We start from the raw sequence: 14,458 nt of genomic DNA, 5'->3' as shown, positions 1-14,458 counted from the left end.
GGGTTTAAACCAGAAATATACCCTTAGCTTGGTAACATTAAACTACTTGTCTATGTACGGTAGGAGCGAATCCTAAAGATAGATCTATTGGGCCTGACAAACCCCATCCTGACTATGGGATGCTTTAGTACTTCGAGGTTATTTTAAACACACCTGATCTGGTGTACTTCAGAGGGTAAAACATGAACGTTAAGGCTTGTTACCGGGTGCCTACAACTTATAGAATACTTTTATACACTTGCGAGTGTACATATATTTATAAACGGAAATCTTGTGGTCTATTAATATATTGAAATGATTGTTATGATAAACCTATGAACTCACCAACCTTTTGGTTGACACTTTAAAGCATGTTTATTCTCAGGTATTAAAGAAATCTTCCGCTGTGCATTAGCTCATTTTAAGGATATTACTTGGAGTCATTCATGGCATACTTTGAAAGACGTTGCATTCGAGTCGTTGAGTTCATCAAGATTAATATTAAGTCAATTATAGTTGGATGTAATATGAAATGGTATGCATGCCGTCAATTTTTGATGTAAAGAAAGTTTGTCTTTTAAAAACGAATGCAATGTTTGTAAAACGTATCATATAGAGGTCAAATACCTCGCGATGTAATCAACTATTGTGAATCGTTTATAATGTATATGAACGGGTCCTTTCAACTGTCCTTGGAACGATACACAGATTTTACCATTATCTATACTACTACACGATCGGGTACACTGCCCGTTAGTGTGTGCTATCTTTAAAACCGGTATTTTCCATACAACAATTCATATACCACGTTTCACACATCAAGTTTTTGGCGCCGCTACCGGGGAATGTTTTGTCAAGATAAGAATTGTTAACTAAGTTGTGATTATTATTTTTTAGATTTTATCATTTTTTTGTAGAGTTTTTATTATTTTTTTATCACTGTTTAGTGTCGGTGCTTTTATTATTTTCTAGTTTTTGTCAGTTGCAGGATGATGCTTAATTACTTGATTAGCAAATTGGAGGATGAAACTAACGAGCTTGTTAGAAGAGATGAAGAACGTGGCCTCTCAAACAGATTAGAAGATATGATGAATAAGCTTATTGCCTCTCAAACAGAATTTATTGCCGCTCAAACACAAAGTAGTGAGAGGTATGCACAAATGTTTGGAGATCAAGAAATCTTCTTTCAGAACATAGGGAAACAAATAAGCAACATATCACAGATGTTGGTTCACCTTCCGAGTGGGCAAGAGTGTGATGATATTGGAGATGAGTCGATAATAAATGAAGTTAATCATGAGCCAATCCCAATAGACACACTTTCTGAGTTAATGATGGAATTCCCAGAATTGCAGGATTTGCATTCCCGTTCGTTTGGTGATGAAGAAGAGGTTGCTATGATTGATGAAAAAGCATTGTTAACTGTTCTCATGACTAATGGCTATGAGCCTACAACTGAAGAATTAAAGGAATTGAAGCTGGAAATTGAGCCCCGCTCTATAGTTGAGATTCACAGCAGGTCCACGCTTATTCCAGAGGATGTCAATTTGGGGAAGACAATCTTTAAAGACCCATTTGACCAAGATCCACCAATAAGAATAAAAGTTTTACTGAAATCCGCACTATGAGAGGAGTCGTATGTTAACCCTCCTGTTAGGTCATCCTTTTTCGGGAAACTAAAAAAGGATTTATCACATATAATATACACCACCCTAGGTGTAAATGATTGGCTCACTATTCTGATTCGTGGAACTTTTTCCACCGACTTCACGTCTCTTCCGATAAAGTGTGGAGGAGTTTAACCCCACTAGGCATTAAATTCTTGGGTCTAGTCGAGTGCATGACGCGTTAATAAAAGTGTACGATGTTTTTCAAAGGTTTTAGTGACACTAGCATTAAAATTCAGCAAGATACCTATCAAATTAGAATTTGTGTGATGAAGATCAAGGAATGAAGGATGCGCCATCGCTCACCTATATTCCACGATCTCTGGTTTTTGAACCTAGGTTTTTCGAACTCCTTTTTCTCAATATTGTCCTCTCAAATTTAAATTTTACTGATTTTAAGTAATGAGGGCATTACTTAATCTTAAGTGTGGGGGATGGTATAAATTCTCGCGGGTATTCAAACAGTATTCAACTTGGCTCATTTTCGTAATTTAATGAGAAATTTTAAAATTTTTTTGAAATAAAAGTCTTAACGAAAAAGCCAAGTGTGGGGGATTTTACTAATCTTTTCAAATTACTATCACCAAATTTTGCTAAGAAAAATGTTTAAAATACTTTTGGCTTGAAAGGAAAAAGAATAATGTCACTAAAACTAAAGGATGTATCCAGTCCATCCTTGAAGGAAGTAAAGTCTTCCGAATGTCGCCTTACTTGATATAGCAAACTTCTTAAACTATGTCATTTCATACCAATATCATTTCACGATATTAGGTACAATGGGAAGGGAAAGTCTTGAACTTTGAAACCCGAAAATAAACTTGGTAGGGTAAATCCAAGGAGCTGTCCAGTGTAAAACCGATTACGGCATATAAGCTGGAGCAGGATCTGTCTCACGCGATAGCTTAGTATTCGCAGTTTTAACCCTTGAATTAAAATGTACAAATTGTCATGAAAGACCGATATTAATATCGCGTCAGGGGGCGCCCGGTTAAGAGTTCCATGATACTACAATCATGGGGGCAGATAGCTTGCTAATCACCGACTGAGACTTCGGTTTTCAGTTACCCTCAACCGGAATTTGAGGTTAAAACCGGAAAACGTGTCTAGTATAATAACTAGCATGACATTTTCAAAATCATAAAACGTTTTCACAAGATCCAATTTTCCCTAAGGATCCAAATTTTTCGAAACTTACAACAAAGTTCATTTCTCCCGAGCATTCTAAATGTGTGCGTGTGTTTCATATATTGTGTGTGTACCTCAACGAGTGAGTATTCCATTTGTGTATTATGTGTTTCATATAGCGTGAGTTTGGTGTTCCAAAAGAACGTGTGTGTTTCGTGTACTTCGTGTGACTAGTGTAAACTTGTGTACTATATCGTGTGAGTATGATTCCTATTATTGTGTTCTCCAATAAATTTGTGTGTATTCTATTTTGTGCTCTATATTAGTATTTTTGAAACAAGACTTGCTTGAGGAAAAGCAAGAGTTAAGTGTGGGGGATTTGATATTGCTCAAATTAGACATATCTTTAGTCGCAATATCAAGTTCTATCGTTGTTTATTTCGTGTGTAAACATAGTATTTTCGTTTGTATTCCATTTTATTGCAAAATAGTTAGAATCATTGTGTAACTGAAGAAATATGGAAGATTTTGGATGATACTACTCAGAGATCGACAAAAAGTCCATGAATAGTAGAGTGCGCCAAGGAGTGCGCCAAGGAGTGCGCTCAGCTCACTCGTCCAAATTTTAATCAGAGAATTCTGGGATCGAAAACAAGTCAAAAAGCATGAATAGTAGAGTGCGCCAAGGAGTGCGCTCAGCTCACTCGTCCAAATTTTGATCAGAGAATTCTGGGATCGAAAACAAGTCAAAAAGCATGAATAGTAGAGTGCGCTCAGCGCACTTTCTCCGCGCACTCTGACGTGTAAAGCAGATCTGGACGTGCAACTCGAGCTGTAAAGTGGAATTGTGGTAGGTGAACAGTGCGCTCAGCGCACCCCAAATAGTGCGCTCGGCGCACCCTACTTTCCAGCTACTGTTCAGCCTTTTAAAACCCCTTTCCAGCTTCATTCTTGAGACACCACTACACAGTCATTTTCAGAGGCAGAGGTTACGATTCAAGGTGATCCTTGGAGTAATCCAAGATCACCTAATCCATCATTTCAATCCGAAATCAAGAATCATGAGGATCATCATCCAAGATTGCTTCAAGAGGTCGATTCTTGTTAGTTCAATGAATTCTATCTTTGTTTCCAGTTTGTTATTGTCTTTAATTATGATTGTTAGCTAGTTCTTTATATGCTTGTCTAGATAAATAACCGGGATGTTGATTGTTTACTTTTGTTGATTGATTGTTCTTATGCATGATAGTTTGATGTTTGAATAAAAGAACCATTCTTGTTAAGTTTAGTCTTTTCGATTCAATTAGTTAGTATACTTGTTCAACTAAGAAACATCATCTTGTTGATTTAGTATATCGATTTACACCTAGTGACAAGTGTTTGCCCGTCTTTGACCAAAAGGGGTAAGTTGCGTTCAAACGGTTAATCTCTATAGGAATGTAAGAATGACTCTTGTAGATACTTTCGGATAGCTTAATTGATATGTGTAGTTGTCTAGGAGAACGATCACTTCCCTAGAATCTGTTATGCATATTTTCACTACTCGATTCCATATAACTAATAAGTGTTAGTAATTTACCTTATCTAGTGACGTTTATAGGGATCCTATTACTATACTAAATTGATTACTTGGGTTGGGTGAATTGGGCATTTAACCGGACCAAGGGAATGAACTAAGCTAAACCATTAGTTGACATAGGAGTGGATCATGATCAACACATCATTGGCATGATCATCATTCAAGTCTTTAGACTAGTTGAATTAGTTAATTACAAATAGGAGGTCTTAGATGACAAGAACATCACTTGCGTCGTGTAATCCCGTTTGAGTGTTTGCGCAAGACTACTCTTGGTAAACCAATTAATTAGTTCTCATGCGTAGTCAATCAATCCGGTCCTAAACCTAAAACAACAATCAACATCGAGGGTAAATAGTCTAGATGAGCATATTTGTTTTATTTGATATAAAAACTATCTTTTCATTTTTATAAATCTAAAATACCAAAAATATTGTCTTTTGAACTTATTCCTTTATTGATTTGTCCATCGTTGAAGGGCAACCCAATATCTTGTATTTGTTTGATTTCATTTTATCTAGTTAAAACTCAATTTAGTTTATACAATCTTAACTTGCACATATAACTGTCCTTGGAACGATACAACAATTCATATACCACGTTTCACACATCAGTATCATACGAACTGGGAAGAGAGGTAAGAAGAATAAGGGCCTTATCTTCTTCCTCAATATTAACCTCAACTTTTGCAAGTTGATCCACCAGACCATTAAACACGTTCATGTGTTCAATGATATTCCCGCCTTCCTCCATCTTCAACCGATTAAGATCACGCTTTAAGTTCAGCTTTGTGGTCATATTCTTCCCGAGATATAACTTCTCGAGGGCCACCCACAACCCCGTCTCGGTTGTTTCGCCACTGACATTATTAATGATCTTATCACCGATGGAAAGGCGAATGGTACTGACACATCTTTCCTCGATGTCATTCCAATCGTCGTCCGTCATCTTTTCTGGCTTTCCGTCCTTTTTACCCTTCAACGGCTTTGCCAAGCCCTGTTGAACCAGAACATCCTTCACCCTTGCTTGCCACAAGGTGAAATTCCCGGTTCCATCAAATGGCTCCACCTTAAACTGCATACCGCTATTTCCCGCCATCTCAAACCAAAAAATATCCGATAAACCTGGATACGCTCTGATACCACTTGTTATGACAATTTGCCTAGCGCACTCACACTAGTGGAAGTGAGGATATAATTTGTTTGAGACAAACTTGCGAGAAATAATAGAAAGCAAAATAAAGTAACTGATAACACGACGATTTAACGTGGTTCGGCAAAACCCTGCCTACGTCCACCCCAAGAGATCCCTTTATTCTTATAATATAAAAGAACCCGATACAAGAAAAAATACACTATAGGTTAAACCCAAACCCCTTAGATTTTAGTATAAAATCTAAGTTTCCCGTACACTCTTTTACAATCCTTACAAGAATAAACTCTAGGCCTCACAAATAAACACACTCCGTTGATAAACCTATCAACTATGTTTTTCTTTCTCTTTGTGATACTTGATCCTCACTTGGATGTTCTTTCTATCCTTTGCAATATCACATATATATACTTGAGCATATTCATGCATGCATTGAACTTGGACAAATATCAACCAAAGTGCTAAGACAATTTTACTTTGTCCACTCCTACCTCCATGTGAAAAAAAATAAATAAGTCATAGCCACCTTATTTTTCCAATGCAAAAAATCAAACTTTTCCTTCTCTTTGAAATTTCCATGCAAATGTAACTAGCAAATTTGACTTTACTAACAACATGAAAAATTCAATTTGACAACATAAATGTTTGTCAACAATTTGAACTCTGTCCAACACTTTTATTACAAAATGTTAATTTTTTATATTATAATGTACATTCTATACTTGAATCCATGGGTTAATTACTTTATAAAAGGTTTTCTCACTTGACTCACTTTTTGTGTGTGACTTTAGGTACTCATTTTGGCCATAATCTTATGCACAGAAAGTCCGTTGTAAAGGACATAATAACCGACGTTATTGGCAAGTTGCATGAAGGCTAGGTTATGTATATGTTAACAAAACTATTATAATATGTGTTTTTGAAATGTTTAATCTAGATATTAAGTTGTATTTTTTTAATTGCAATATTTATGTTTGTAATATAATTTAGTTAATTTGTGGTCATATAATTGTTAGTCTATATATACACGTTGTTGATTGATAAAGTCAATATGAAGTCATTCTATACATTGTTGATTGATATAGCCCGTATGTATACATATTGAAGTTAGTCTGTACACAAAATGAAGTCAGTGTATATATTGTTGATTGAAAAAGTCAGTTTGTTTATATACAGGCTGAATGTAGACATTAAATGTGAAGAAGGGAGTATGTATACAGACTGAAGTGAGTTTATACACATTCATACGCATAAGATAGGTGTATATAATAGTTGCATTTTACAAATATAATATTATACAAACCGAATGTGTACATTTATTTAAATATACTGAAGTCAATCCATAACAGATTGAAGTCAGCCCCTAAATCGAAAGATTGGTAACTACATGGAAATAGATCAAAAAACACAAAAGCTTTCATATATTTTTTTTTTTTTTAGGTAATACTAACTATGAATATGAATTGTTGAACTGAATATAAGAAAAAAGGAGAATCTAAATAATATAACAATCTCTTTAGCAATCTCTTCAGCAAATTCCTTGTCTTCTTTTGTTAATATCTAAACTATACGCTATTCTAGTGTCGAATATCCATAGCTGGTTTCCTTGAATGTAGAATGTCCAGGCTTTGGATCGTTAAACCTGCATAATCCATTAACAAAAATTAATCAATTCAACAGAACAATGCACGTTTTGTAAGGATGTTACAAATTTTAGTTGTAAGGGTGTTTAGATGTGAAGCAACGAATGAACAAATTAAAGGATTATTAATGAAGACAGTGGGAAAGAAATGTTGGGTAAACTTTGTTTTATTAAAGTCTATCTCCAGTTACATACATCCAACGTATAACTAGAAGCATCCTCTTTTGTTCTCCCATTTACCTATTTGTATAGTAACAACAATTATAAAATAATAAATGGAGCATATTCTCCATATAAATAAACATGGGCATGGGCACGTGGGCATCAACTTTCCATATTTTGTTGAGGATAAAAGTCTTGACTTCCTCAACTCTCTTGATTTTCGGATGGGTTGTACGATCACACCCGGATCACTAACGACCACCGACGGTCACCTACCGGATTTCTGCCAGTGTGAGAGGGAGGTTTGGTTGTGCTATGTGGCGATATGGTTCAGATCTGAAAGGTGGTACTCGGTGGCAGCAATGGTGCTCGACGGTAACGGTGGTGCTCGTTTGCATCGGTTGAATCAACTGAGTTTGTTTTGGGTGTTGTAGCTAAGTGATGCATGGTGCTTTATATTTGTATTTTAGTGTGTATATTAGTTGATGTATCTATTAGGTCTACGGTGGTGATGTAATATAGTTGGTTACTTAAAAAAAGAAAGATGAGGTAGGGAAGAAAATGAAGGAGATGAAGTGAAAGAAACATTATAGGTTGATAATTAATAATTTAATAAAATTTTATTTTATTTTTTATATTTTTATTATAATTATAATTATAAATTATAATTATAATTATAATTATAATTATTATCTAATTATTATATAATTATTGCTATTTTGGTATAAAGAAGTTTGACCTTGGTTTCAGGATGGTTAACCCTTGTCATTAATCACATTATAACTTTATAGTTTCTATCTCTTGATTATTATTATAATTTTTTTTACGGCGAAAAAGTTGAATTGTATTGAATGAAAGATCTTCATCAAAACAATGAAGATGTAATATGAAATACAATGACGGAGTCAAGCTCGATCTTAATGAGATACAAATTGGAAAGATAAGAAACATAAACTTAAAAACACAATAAATAAGGACTATGATCCCAAACATAGGATTGTAAACTATTGCAAACTGTCGCCCAAAGAAAGGTCTTGAGCTAGATGTTACGAATCAAGACCGAACGGCACATGACTTTTTCTTTGAAGATGAATCATTTCTTACCAACCAAGTTGCCCATATAATTGCGAGAGTTATCAATTACCAAAACTTAGAAGCTTTTATATCCATACCATGATACCATTCGGTGGAGAAGGCTTCAATCGTACCCGGAAGAACCCATTTAAAATTCCACCACTTAAACAAATCCGCCCAAATTTTGAAAGACCATTTGAATGTAGTAAAAGGTGATTGACGGATTCGATAACATCCAAGCACCAAACACACAAATTCGATTGCTAGGGAGGCGAAATATGTCTTTTAATGAGAACGTCTTTAACGAGAATGCTATTACGAATTGCGAGCCAATGGAATAACAAAACTTTAGACGGGACATTATTACCCCGAATCATTTTTGGCCACGAGGGGGAAGAATCAACATTTGATTGAATTAAGGTTATAACCGCAACGGACACCGAGAGCACCCCATCATTAGATCCTGACCAAGTGATTTGTTCGATTGCCAAATCGTTAAAGGGAACAGACGACAACAGTAGTACCAATTCATTCAACTTAATTGAATTAAAAAAGGACAAGGGTTGGATTAAATGCAAATTCCTCCCACTAATGACATCGGGAGCTTGAGATTGAATGCGAAAAAACTTTACAGTAGCGAAAGAAGGGTGCGGGTGTTCCACGGGGCCACGAGTATTCCACGAGGCGAGCCTCATGGTTTTGGTTTGGTGGTAGGAGTTTCGTTATTTTGCATCATCTCCCCGAAATTGGCCGTTTCTTCCTTAAAAGTTAGTTTTTTACCACCAAAAAGAGAACTAGGATTTGTATTGTTCTTCACTTTGTTACCATTGCCAACAACATGATTAATTTCATTGGAAGTATCAAAGACTCCCGAAAGATTTGAAACATGATCAAGCCAATCGTTGGTTTTGAGATTACCTTTTTTGGGATGAATGGTTGGTGACACATCTTGCTTTGAGTTTTTCACAAGAATCCTTACACCCACTGTCGATGCATTGCTTCTCGATTTTGACATTGTTTGGCGAATTCAGTTTTGAGACAAAAGAATTAGCATTGTCAAAAATAGGAAAAGAAACAGGAGGTTTATAAGGTGGGGAGTTTTTGGGAGAGTGGTTAAGAAGGGTAGGATAGTGATTAAGGTTTAAATTGAAAGGTGTACTTTGCTGATAGGGTATGGATGTTGAAAAAGACATATCATCTTTTGTCACTTGGTCAAACACATTACCCACACTTTTAGCCTTGAAAAGAGATGACTTGATCTCATCCTCTGCATTTTTGATTTCCTCTTCCCTACTTTTTTGATTTTTAACTGCATTAAGCACTTTTTTCATAGAGTTATGTATCACAATAGGGATAGTTACCGAAGTAGGGATGTTTGACTTTTTAGGAGTTTCAAAATTCAAATCATCATCTATAACGTAAACCTCTTCATTCTTTAGATGACTTCCGGTGGCCTGCTTTTGAAAATCCGGTACCGGAATGGGTTTGCTAACTTTGGGTATTTGAGCATTAAGAAACTTGGGGTCTGCGTTCGCCAGCTCGTTGAATTCTTCAATCATACCATTATCAATCGTTTCCATAATCTCATCTTCAAAAACCTCTTCAACCCATAACTTGCACTTGAATTTGTAATCAATTGTAGCATCGATGTACTGTTTGATAAACCCAGGATCACTTATTTCGACAATAGCTTGTAGTACATCAGGCCTTTGGAGGTTATGTGATAAGTAATCGATATGAAGCACTCTACCAAAGGACTTAGCAACTTCGATTGTACTGTTGGATGAGCAACAATTAAAGGGAACCCCTTTGATTGCAAGTTTAGTAATCCTTGTGTATTTGTTGATACTCTTTGTTATTGGAATGGTCTCTAAAAATTCCAATTCGTTGTTAGAAGGCCCCCTAGTCATTCTTTTGTAACTATCATCATCTTTACAGCAGACTATGTTCCCATAAGGTCCCCAATTGGAAACATAATCTATGAAAATAGATCTACTCTTCAACCACTTAAATAATTTTAAAGCCTTAATTGGTTCTTTATCCACTATAAGAGCAGATAAATTAACGCGATTACTTGTTTCTTGATTAATAGCTAGATTGATTTCAGGTTTTGAAGATCTTGAGGAAAGTGATTTGAATGAAGGAAGGTTTCTGTGTGCAGGCTGTTGATACTCACATTTGGGTAAGATGTTTGTGTTAAGATCTTTTTTGGCATAACCCACAAACATAGAACGGCCGTTTAGTAATTTGCCATTCATCGCTTGGACAACGTTAGTTGCTTGGGTTAGATTTTTGAAGTTAACAAAAGCAAATGATCTGTCCTGTTTTCAGGATATACCTTCGATACAACCAAAACAACTCAAAGAGCTTTTGATGGTAAATGGATTGGTGAATTTTGACAGGTTACCCAGAAAAAGGGTGGATTTCTGTGGGAATAAGTGATTAGTGGCATATTCATTAAAATTGGATTTTGGAAAGGATTGAGGTTGTTTTGAGAGAGGGATTGAATTGGGGAAGGTAGGTTTGAAATTTGGAATTGAAGGGTGTACGGATTGGGAGAGAATTGGAGGAGACATATCTGGAGGCCCTGGTTTTGAAATTTAGGAAGAAATATTTCATTTACAGGTACATTCACATTGGATCTATAACTTTATAGTTTTTTTTTTTTACGGCGAAAAACAAAAATATATATAAAAAGTAAACCTTCATCGAAACGATGAAGAAAAACATTACAAAGAAAGAGGCATGTGAGCCTAAAATGAAAGACATACATTGACGAGAATCAAAAAATAACACCTCTAAATGAAAACGCTAAACCCCACAAGTCATTGCTAGAAATCCCACATGATGTTGGGCCAACATAAGGAACCCACTTTGTAGATGAAGGAATTCAAATGTTGGGCCGACATAAATTGAGCTTTGAGCTACGAGGCATTAAAAATAGGCCCACCAAACATAACGAGCTCAAGAGCCCAAAAGCCAATAAACCTTCCATGCCCGTAAGAAACAGAATCGACAGAATCGTTAAACATCCCCAATAGAAGAATAGGGCACATCGGCCAGAAAAAACAACACCTTCAATCAGAAGAAAACGCGACGAAACGCCAAGCCAAATGAAGAGAACCAATTGTGAGAGAACCACTTGTACCATAGAGAAACGAAACCAAATCAAACATCGGCCAGAACAATCGATCAATAGCCATAAAGAATCGAAACCAAACCAAACAAAAAGAGCCTTAAGGTTTAGATTTGTAAGGCAGAGTCTCTTCATCGACCATATTATGCATCATCACTCCATAGTTAGCCATTTCTTCTTTAAAAGAAAGTTTTTCCCCCCAAAAACCGGTCTGACTTTGTTATTTGTAACAGCAGAATCAATGGCAACGACATGTTGGATTTAGCTAGAAGTATCAAACATACCTGCAAGGTTTGGAACGTTATCAACCCAAATATTATCGATCTCTTTCCCTTTACCATTGCCACTCTTGTTCTTAAAATGCTTGAAAGAAACATCACTTGGTTCTAATTGAATGCATCTAGCTTTGAGTTTTTCACATGAGTCATTACAATTTTCGTGACATTGATCTTTTTGTTCAATGATAACATGATGTGAAGATTTTAAAATTGCAGCATACGTTTCTTCATTAGTAATACCGGCAGAGATTTTAGCAGAGCAATAGGAAGGAGAATGAGAAGAGCGTTTTGGAGAATTATTAGAGAGGGTAGGGTATTCGTTGAGGTTAAGGTTGAAAGGTGATCGTTGCAATGGGACAGTTGGAGTCGTTTGCACCTTAAGAGAAGATAGGTTACCATCCACTGGTTTTGAAAGAAACATCGACCGAAATTTTAGCAGAAAAAAGGGATTTTTTAATTTCCTCTGACAGTTTGCCCTTTAATTTTTCCAAAGAAAAGTGAACCTCATTTGGAACAAACACTTTTTGGTTGGTTTTTGCAGGAGTTTTGAAAAGCTCTTCCTCCCCTGTAACGAACACTTCGCCTTCTTCAGGCTCATAAACTGGCGATTTTTCCGGTTCCGAAGAGACGAGATCAACAGGAACGTTTATGTTATTCATAGCAGCAATAGTAAGATGAATGGCCTCATTGTATTCTTCAATAATATCATCATTCACGATTTCAATAGGATTATCGTGTCCCAATTCTTCAACCCAAAGGTTACAATTTGTAAAGTTATTAACTATGGCTTGAACATGATTAACAATCGGACACAGATCCTTTACTTCAATCAAAGCATGTAGCACGTCTGCGCGCTTGAGATTGTATGAATTACAATCAATGTGAATTACTCTACCAAAGTTCTTTGCAACTTCGATAGTGCAATTAGGAGAAATACAATCGAAAGGAATACCTGCAATCATGACCTTGATAATTCTGAAAAAAAGCATTCCTCCTTTTATCCATTGGAATGACTTCGAAAAATTCTAGCTCGTTCATAGTTGGGCCCATAATCATTCTATTGTAACTTTCTTCATCTCGACATTGAACAATGTAAGCATAAGGTCCCCAGGCAGAGATCGATACAAATTCGATAAAACGACTCTTTAGCCACTTGAAAAGTTTTAGGGCTTCAATTGGGCACTTGTCAATGATAAGTGCAGACAAAGGCAAACGTTCACTTGAGGCTTGATTAGTAAACAGATTGATATCAGAGGTATTGCAGGAATAGACTAGATCCTTATTATTCTGATTATTTTGCTTTTCAAGTTTATGAGAAAAGTGACTATTTGACTTGTAACTTATAACTAGATCGTTTTTGGCATAACCCACATACAAGCTTCTGTTATTAATCACTTTACCATTCATTGTTGAAATGGCCTTGGTAGCTTGAATCGAATCGTTGAATTTGACAAAGGCAAACGACCGATCTTGCTTCCAAGAAATACCTTGGATATTCCCAAAAATGTGAAAAAATCGTTAATGGTATTAGGTTTAGTGAATCTAGATAATCCTCCCAAAAAAATCGTTGCTTTTTTAGGAAAAGTCGGGTGATTGTGAGTATGAACATGTGTTCTTTGTTGATTGAAGGCTGAGATGGAAAAGGAATTTTTGATGGGTATGGAATTTGGATATGAAGGTATGAAGGTTGGAATTGACTGTTGAGAAGGCATGTTACTGCTATCTTACAATAATAAAAAAAATAATAATAATAGAGCTTGTTATCTGCAGGAAATTAAAGGAGAATTGGATGAAATTGATTACCAGGTGAAGTTGGAAAAGGATGAAAGATGAAGGAGGTGGAAGGAAAAAGAGCAAGACGGTGGTTTTGTGAGGACGAGGTGGTGGCTATCAGTGGAAAAGGGTGGAATCCGGCATGGCACAAGCTCCAAGGTTGAGAGAAAAAATAGCCGTTTCTTATGTCTATTCAAGTACTTCCCACCAATCACATGACACCATATACCATTTACACAAAGATAACTCTACTATTTTTCATTTTACTTTTAACTTTCATTTATTCCTATCGAAAATATTATAATCATTTTCACTCTCTAATGGTGTCAAAAGTAGAACACAAGCCGGCAGCCGAGGGAAAAACTTGCGACAAAGTTCCCCGCGGAGTAGAAATCAAAGGCCATGAAAAAACAATCGAAAGAATCTGGAGCCGGTGCCTCTGATATAAAGAAGCAAGAAGTTTGTTGAGAAGAACAAGATCTGTATCTTCAAAATCTTGCAGCAGGTGCACCTTAATATCGGGATTTCAAGCAAAGTGATGTGGATTATTGTTGTTATCAAAGCATACCAAATTATGAAGCGCTTAAATTTTTGATTTCAGAGTGTATGTAATTGATGTTGGTAAGAATTGGCCGTGAAGGTTACTTTGTAATTTCAAAGTTTGATCGAAATGAAATTGTAATTTACTGATTTGCTTTTGTTTATATGCAATACCAAAATTTAATATAAATAAAATGGTAGCTTTCTAATTTGTTTTGGTAAAACTAGTATGTCGGTAATAATTGCTACAGACGCCATCTGAAAATATTTGGGAAAATAATTTACAGGGAAACTATCATTGCGACGGATTTGTGCAGGGTAAGGGGTGGTCGCTAATTCGTTTCAAACGGTCCG

At 35.9% G+C, this 14,458-nt stretch overlaps 1 long non-coding RNA gene across 9 annotated transcripts; it reads left to right on the top strand.

The window, feature by feature from the left end:
* The first annotated feature begins 9,637 nt into the window (after positions 1 to 9,637).
* On the top strand, positions 9,638 to 14,225 carry LOC139857700 (uncharacterized). Of its 9 annotated transcripts, none has more exons than XR_011762636.1 (5): positions 9,638 to 10,196; positions 10,485 to 10,559; positions 10,709 to 11,002; positions 11,747 to 13,046; positions 13,562 to 14,225. It is a non-coding gene; the product is annotated as an uncharacterized lncRNA (long non-coding RNA). The 9 variants fall into 9 exon arrangements; XR_011762634.1 differs by having other exon boundaries at positions 9,638 to 10,559; positions 11,750 to 11,804; positions 12,008 to 13,046; XR_011762630.1 differs by having other exon boundaries at positions 9,638 to 10,559; positions 11,747 to 11,804; positions 12,008 to 13,046.
* The last annotated feature ends 233 nt before the right edge of the window (positions 14,226 to 14,458 follow it).

This window comes from Rutidosis leptorrhynchoides, chromosome 7, assembly GCF_046630445.1.
Source record: "Rutidosis leptorrhynchoides isolate AG116_Rl617_1_P2 chromosome 7, CSIRO_AGI_Rlap_v1, whole genome shotgun sequence".
Classification (NCBI taxonomy): Eukaryota; Viridiplantae; Streptophyta; class Magnoliopsida; order Asterales; family Asteraceae; genus Rutidosis; species Rutidosis leptorrhynchoides.
The sequence above is the reverse complement of the archived record's forward strand: the minus strand, read 5'-3'. Positions and strand labels throughout refer to the sequence as shown.